The sequence below is a fragment of the Lissotriton helveticus genome, chromosome 4_1, assembly GCF_964261635.1.
Source record: "Lissotriton helveticus chromosome 4_1, aLisHel1.1, whole genome shotgun sequence".
In the NCBI taxonomy this organism is placed as follows: Eukaryota; Metazoa; Chordata; class Amphibia; order Caudata; family Salamandridae; genus Lissotriton; species Lissotriton helveticus.
The window spans coordinates 760,468,230-760,475,891 of record NC_136063.1 but is presented as its reverse complement, the minus strand read 5'-3'; the positions used below and the strand labels follow the sequence as shown (position 1 = coordinate 760,475,891).

General features: G+C 43.3%; 1 long non-coding RNA gene across 1 annotated transcript; it reads left to right on the top strand.

Moving 5' to 3' along the window:
- The first annotated feature begins 531 nt into the window (after positions 1 to 531).
- Positions 532 to 1,400, top strand: LOC144827323 (uncharacterized). The gene is made up of 2 exons (XR_013610137.1): positions 532 to 838; positions 1,326 to 1,400. It is a non-coding gene; the product is annotated as an uncharacterized LOC144827323 (long non-coding RNA).
- Positions 1,401 to 7,662: the final 6,262 nt, after the last annotated feature.

Below are 7,662 nucleotides of genomic sequence, written 5' to 3'. Positions count from 1 at the left end.
TGTAGGCCTCTGATATAATTCTCCCTGATATCACTCTAGCTGTGGGCAAGGTATACAACAGCCTGGTCCATTCAACAAAACCAGTTCCCAATCTTATCCCATCCATTTCAGTATTTCGGTAATCCCAGTCCAAACTATCTAATGGTTTTTCCATATCCACTGCCATCACACCTGCCTTGGAGCTAACTGTTGGGGCTGCCAGCAACAGCACTGTAACTCTGCAGATATTCATGGTCATATTGCATCCTGGTATAAACCCAGTCTGGTAATAGTGTAAAAGTTGGGGCATATGTTGCATTTGTCAATGCTAGGGCTTGCAAATCCCTGGGTCGCACGCGATATGCTAAATAATGTTGACTATAAGATTCATCCTTCAAAAAAAAGGTGTGCACACCACCCCTCTCATGATTTAAATATAATAGCCCAAATTGTTGGTTCTGCACCCGTGATTAACTGAATAAAGAGTGAAAAAAACTGAATATTCTGCATCTGGGAACACGCAAAGTTCAGGGCAGCAATTACGTTCAACAATTATGTTTTTTAGAGTAAAAACAAATAAGAACAACATATTTCAGACATTACATGAAGAATCACAATGATGTTTTTCACACTAACGATGTTTTTATATAGACGAAGGTTGTTTCCCTTCTGAAGTAAAGGCAGGCTGGGGCATGTAGTCCATAAGGAAGCACAAGTAGTTTTAGTTGACCAGGTGGTTTGTTAACGAGGGGTGGAGCATGTAGATTCATAATGGAGTTTGGAAACGTGGCCAAACACACGTGAATTCTTTGGTTGCAGGAAGCATTTGCTGAGCGACCATATGAAAAAGAGCTAGCAGGTAAAGTGTCAAGTTTAATCTTCCTGAATGCAGTTATACGTGCGCAATGTGAAATATTGCTCAGATAGACGACATTAAAAAGCATAGCGTTTGCTTGTACTGAAAGGGAGGGACCGTTTGGGAAATGGAAAAGTGTAAAGAGGATTTAAACTGCTTTGGGTTTGGAGTTTAACACGAATTAAATGCTAGAATATGGTGAAAAATGTGATTCAGCAAAAAATGTAAAAATAAATTAAACTATGCTTCATTTGGATAAAGGGTTTTAGCACAAAACTACTGGGGACATGGTATAAATATCTGTGCATATTGGATAATGTGATGTTGTGGAGCCTGCTGGGTGAATTCACAATGATGAGTCATGATTGTAGTACAGTGGATTTTGAACACGAAGGGGAAATCTTTTTATTGTAAATGCAGATTCTTGCATATGTTGTGGAAAACGCTATTTACTAGGCAATGATGATTGTTTCTGTAATTAATTTTATAGTGACCCCCGACGAAGGGCTGATGCTACAGCCCGAAATGCATTGGGTTTGAAATAAAGAGATGCTGCTTAGAACTACCAGTTGTCGTTTTGGATCATATTTATGAAGAAGTCCGGATGGGCACACGCAAATATGAAAAGCCTCCGAAATGCATTTTGTTATGGATGTGGAGAAAATGAAAATTTTGAAAAGACTGTCTATCATTTGATTAACCTGGAGAAATGTGGAACGTTGTTAAATATGTTGGATAATTTATCCAGTTCTTGCAGTGCACCAGGGAGTGGAGCGTAGTTTCTGCGCTCCCCACATTTGTATGCATTTGTCACTCAGCCAATTTGCTACTTAGTATCTAAAAATTGACCTTCATGATAGAGGTTGATATTCCACTGTGTCCTGAGGGGGCCTCCTTTGTTTTCAAAGAGGGAGATAATTAAACTCTTCCTTCATAGTCGATGGAAGTACATGTTCCTCTTTTTCTTGGTTGTAGATCGCCATCAGGCGTAGTGACAGCTGGTCAACATTTGCAGCATAGAACTCCACTGGCAGCCCATCAGTCCCCAGCAGTTTCCCCCATGCCATATCTTTTTATCACTTTTGTTAACTCCTCCACTGTTATGTCGGCACCCAATGAATCCACTGTGTCCGGTGGAAGGTTCAGAAAGGGCAGATGTTCCAAATACACCCTCGTATCTGCCAGCACCCCATGTTCCTGCTGAGTGTACAGGTCAGAATAATAGTTTTTAAACAGCTCGTTTATTTCAGACTACCTATATACACAATCTCCATGCACACTTCCTAGGTCTAGTATTTGCGATCCCCTCTTGGTTGAGTTTGCTAGCTAGGCCAGTAAAGACAAAGACTTTTCCTGCTCCTTATGGGCTCTAACCATATATTACTAGTAGTCGAAACTCCAGAGGTTCTCCACTAATTCAGCCAGTTTTTCCTTTTAATCCATTAAGGATTGGTGGAGCGTTGGGGTGGAAGGTCTATGCCTTTCTAGGTCTCTAAGTGTGCTTCCTGTGTGCTGACCTCAGACAGCAGTGCCCAGTGGACCACTCCTGCATTCGCAACGCATTGACCCTTAATTACTGTTTTGAAAGCTTTCCACTCTCAAAGGACAAAGGAGACAGGACCCCAATTTTCTGCACAGTAATTGCCTATCCCCTCTCATAGTGTGTGCCGGAAAGCATGGTCCGCCAGGTTTTCACTTTTGAGGTTCCAATTAGGTATGCATGTTCAGGCAGGTACCCAATCAAGTATTATTATAATTGGTGTATTATCTGGTTAGGTTTTGGCTGGATATTCAGAACTCGTTATTAATGTGTTGACACTTGGGGTGCATAGAAATTAATTCAGGTACACTTGCAGGTTGTGTAAAGTTGAGTGGAATGAATAATCTCTCTCAGTCAGGTTTGAAGCCCTCCAGGTGTATATGAGACCCAATGTTTTTGCCTTGTAAGGAATCTTTTTGCTATCTGGTAAATTGGGGATTCCCTCAGTGGCAGTGTAGTCCCAAAAAGTACCCTGTCATGCAGGATTTACGATGATTACGGATAACATATACTGTGGGTCTGGTGGCAGACTGACTCTGTGTACACCCCCGCCGTATATATTGGCCTATGGTTTGCATTAGGTAGCTCGCAGTGCCACTAGAATTTCCCGTTATCAGAGAGATTAGTTAGTGCAACTTTAGAACACAATAACCTCAGATTTGTGGAAACAATATACTACTTTTCACCCAGTCACTCATGCTTGCTTGTTTTTGCTCTCAGAGAGATACAGAGAAGAAACAGTTCAACTTGTTTACAATAAGAATTTATTGTACAGTAGTTCTTCTCATGTAGAATAAGTGCGCTGGTACGACTGTAGCACAGTAGCAGAGATATAGAGCCAGTGAATAAGAAGAAATAGTATTGTTCTACCATTTTGCAAAGGTCATTAACCTATACATGAATATAGAATGCATTTATAAAATAAAGTGCGTACTCCTAAGATGCCTGACTAGATGTACCTAAGTGTACCTAGCATGTGAGTAGGTGCAAAAGAGCTAATGAGCCTAGGAGCCTAATAGCCTAGAAACTAAGAGCCAAGAATCCCGCTAGGATTTAGTCCAACCCCCATAGCTGAATAGTGAGAGTGTGGGACTCCGTCCTGGTCTAGAGATGGACACCCCTCAAGAGATTGTCAGACCACTGTCAGCAGGAGCGATGTCAAGCCGGAGCCGCAGCGTTTCTGGTCAGTGTGTCGGCCTTGAGGTCTCGGGCCCTTCCTGCTTCCTGATAGCAAGAGGTGCTGTATATTTATACAGTCTATGTACGTGTGTTACCCATTGTTCAGTATGAGGATGATGTTTGGGGATTAAACCTTGTGTGTCAATGGCAGAGGTGAAGGGTACCTCCTTGCGAGTGTACTCATTAATTATTCATATGTGCTAAGGATGACGTCTTAGCAGTGTCGGTCGGGCAGAACCCACCCTCGTCATGGTCTAGGTGAAAGGTTTAGTCCATAAAAGGCTGAAGACCTTATAAGGTGTTATGTCCATACAAGGCAGTCTTTCCTTATTTGGAGTTATGTCCTTCATATGAAATGACGGGAGCTGATATAGACAAAGTGTACGATGTTCCCTGGATCTATATTAAGGTACCGATATCGATAATAATAGAAGGTGTGGGCCATCCATCTGTCTAACAATGTAATCTCCACCTATAATTATAGAGTGTATCATGTAGGACACGAGTATATGTGACATCTCATGAAAAAGTGAGGCTGGTCCATTTTAGGTGCGTACTTTTAAAACATTTTTTGCAGATTTATAAAGCGCAAACTCGATCCCAGGTATTGGAGCGCTTTACATGAACATCAGTTTCATTACACAAGAACACACATATTTATTATCAATCCTTATATATTTGCCTCCCAGGCATCCACTAACCACTACATATTGACCCTCTTTGTCTACTTTCTCCTTGATTACCCCGAAATGAGACTCCCGGCCACACCCCAATAAGCACCCCCTCGCAAATGCTGAGTAAGTCATGTAGTGAAGATGTCCTCACCAACGTTTGTGTAACACTGCACCCTCTGTCATGGTCAAGTATGTTTTTTGTAATGCAATGTGTGCACCTCATCTTTTCAGGTATGCCTGGACCTTTTATCTTTTAGTCATACTATTTAGGCATCACACATTCCATGAAATTGTTTTATATCCAGCACAGTTGCCCACCATTTAGTCATTCTTGAAGTCGTATTTGTAACCTGGTGTAATACCAGCACCCTCATTGGTTCACCATGAACAGGATATAGTTTGTCACACCCTGTAATTTAACCCTAGAATCCAAACATACATACCCACCCACCTCCCCATCCAAACTGAGTAAAATGTCTTGTGTGAGCTTCACACGTGTAATGTATGTGGAGAGGTATTCGTGTTTCAGGAATATACACTGCGGTTTTCCAGCCCACAAACCATTCAAAATGTGACATGCAACATTTATTAGGTATGGTTTCCTTTCAACTCCACTTTTACCTCCGGATAGTATGTGTAAGTCCCTAAAGTAACCCCTCATCTCCCCATAATTGGATGGGTCTGGACCGTCTGGCGGCCTTAACCTAGATCATCAGCCAACCACGGTGTGACCCGTGGCATGTCAGGACCGGAGTTCGAACAGACAGTAGAAGTCAGAGTCTGGTTCTGAATCAGTTTCATAGGGTGACTCGCCCCTCTTCTCCATTTCAGGGAGTGCAGTGTTAGTATTAAAGGTGGCTGCCACCTCAAAGGCATTCTGTCTATTCTTCTGGGCCTGTTCCTTGGCGGGCAGAGCCTTCCTTGTAGGATCATCTTGGGGGTGCGGTTGTAATCTATTGCCCCTATGGCTTATGGGGGCTTGGGGCATCTTTGTCCATCGCTTGAGAGCCAAATCAATACCACACTTGTTGCTGGTCAGTGAAAGATGTTCTTCCCTTAGCAGTTTCGACCCTCAGTTTTGCCAGGAACTGCATAGTATATTTGATATCCAATTGGCGAAGGTACCTTTCAGCTTCTAGAAATGTTGTACGTTGTTTCTGCGCTCCCACTGTAAAGTCTGGGAACACCATCACTTCATGATTTTCAACCACGAACTCACCCTACACATGTGCTTTTCACAGGATGAGATCTCTGTCATGGAAATTCAGCAGTTTTTCCACCACAGGAAAGGACCACACCCCAGGCAGATGGAACTGCCTGTGTGCTCGTTCCAGGGCGAAGAATGGAGACAGAACAGCAGGTGCTATGCTATCTTTAATCCACGTTTCCAGGAAGGCTACCATCTCATTACCCTCTATGCATTCTGGGAGCCTAACAATGTAAATATTGTTCCTTCATGCTCTACCCTCTGTATCTTCTGCCCTTTATTCCAAAATGTTGATGTTCTCCTTTATCAATGTTATTATTTTTTTAAGGGTTCCCAGCTTGGGTTGCATGTCAGCTATTGCGCACTGTGTAGCTGCTATGCCCTCTGCCATTTTGTGCAGCATACTAAGATCAGCAGCTACTGTGTCCATTTTTTGTTCCAGAGCATCTCTAGTGTCCATGATCCTCATCAGTCCAGTGTAGTTTCGGAGTTGATGCTTGGCCCACGACCAGCATTATCATCCCCTTCTTTCGTGTCACTGTGGGAGCGGGTCATCGGTGCAGTACTCCCTTCCGCCCCTTTCCATTTCGAGTGCCAGTTCATGCTGTCCTGCCTCTGATCCAATCTTGCAAACCGACTAATGTTTAAGGGCATCGAGCGACCCGTGTATGCAGACCCAATTATCAGGGGAAGGCCAACTAAGAGGCCCCAGCAGTACTGTCTTAGTAGTTTTGGCCTAGCGGGGCTTGCACTCAGGGTTCATCTCCTTTCCTGTAGTCTCCAGATAGCTCAGCACCCAACATGATCCCAGGTACCTACAGTGCCTGTCTGCCACCCCCGCCTCAATGCAGGTCCATGGAACTCATCCTCCATGTAAGGTTACCTGCCGCATGGTTACAGGGCAGCCATCTCAGTCTCCACGGCTCTTCTCTTTGCTTCTTCCCTTTCAGGAATCTGGAATCCTCCCTGCATTTTGCTTGGATATCGTCTAAAGCCAGGTGCACCCGCATCCCTGCTGAGTGTGCCTGCACAACGCAGAGCAAGATCCTCAGTTCTCCACTACACACTGCTGTGAGATCTCACTAGCCACCCATGCCCCCTCACCTTTACTGTCCACACTGTCTGAGCCACAGGGCAGTCCTCCGACACCACCTCCAGACAATCCTCCCCTCTCTCACTGTTAAGTGAGGTCATCCTGGTGTCACTGCGCTCTCGCTCCATCCTCTCTCCTGCATTCACTGCCCCAGGTGGCCGCCATCTTAGGTCTCTGTCACCGGGAGTGAGGTGGGCTTCTTCTGGCTCTTTCCAGCCGGGCTGCACACCTCAGGATTACTTCAGTGGACGGTGGATTGAGGGTGTCACCTGCCAGTCATTATTGTGGGGCATGGGGCTAGCTTAGTGGACAGGATGATAGCGAATGGTGGCTCGTCCCCCAGGAGTCCACTGGAAATGCTGATCACTCTATCAGTGTCAGGCTATACCCCCTAGAATATGTCTAAATGCCAATAAAGAATTAAAATACAAAATTATACTTTTTTGGTTCGGGATTTAGATACTAGATTTTGTAGTATATGTTTTATATTTACAATGTGATACTTACGAATTTAATGTAAAAAACTGCCCTTGAATTAAATGAAAATCGTGTAGTGAAGAACGTGTGTCAAGTTGTGTTTCTTAATTCCACTTTAATATTCAATAGATGTATTTTTCCTTCGTACAGTTTAGTAGTGATTTGTTGGAAATTGTGGTTTATAATAAAGTTGACTGTATTCTATGCATTCGAAACTAGCAAGGCCTCACATATTTAAAACAATATAGACTTACTAACTAGCATTTAGCACATGTGCTTGTTTGTTTTGGAGTTTGTTTTGGAAATTTGAATTTTAAAGTTTGCTCTAGGGCTTGTTTCTGCTTTTAATCTTTATAATTGGATTCATTTTGGAGTATTGCTCGGATTTAGTTCAGTGTTGCGAGGGGTCTTTTAAGTGTGCTTTGGAAGAGCTGGGGCCACTCTTCAGTTTTTGGTTTTTGGATTCTTGGCTAAAGGTGCTTTGATAGAAGCTCCACCATCAAATGTGAAACCCAAGTTGCTGTCTGTGCGCTGTCTGGTGCTGGTGACTGTCAGAATGAAGCATACATTGGGATTTTAAATACATTTCAACGCTTTACTTAAAAAAAGTGGCATCATTCATTTCTGAAGTGCATCTTAAAAATTTGGCAAACTTTT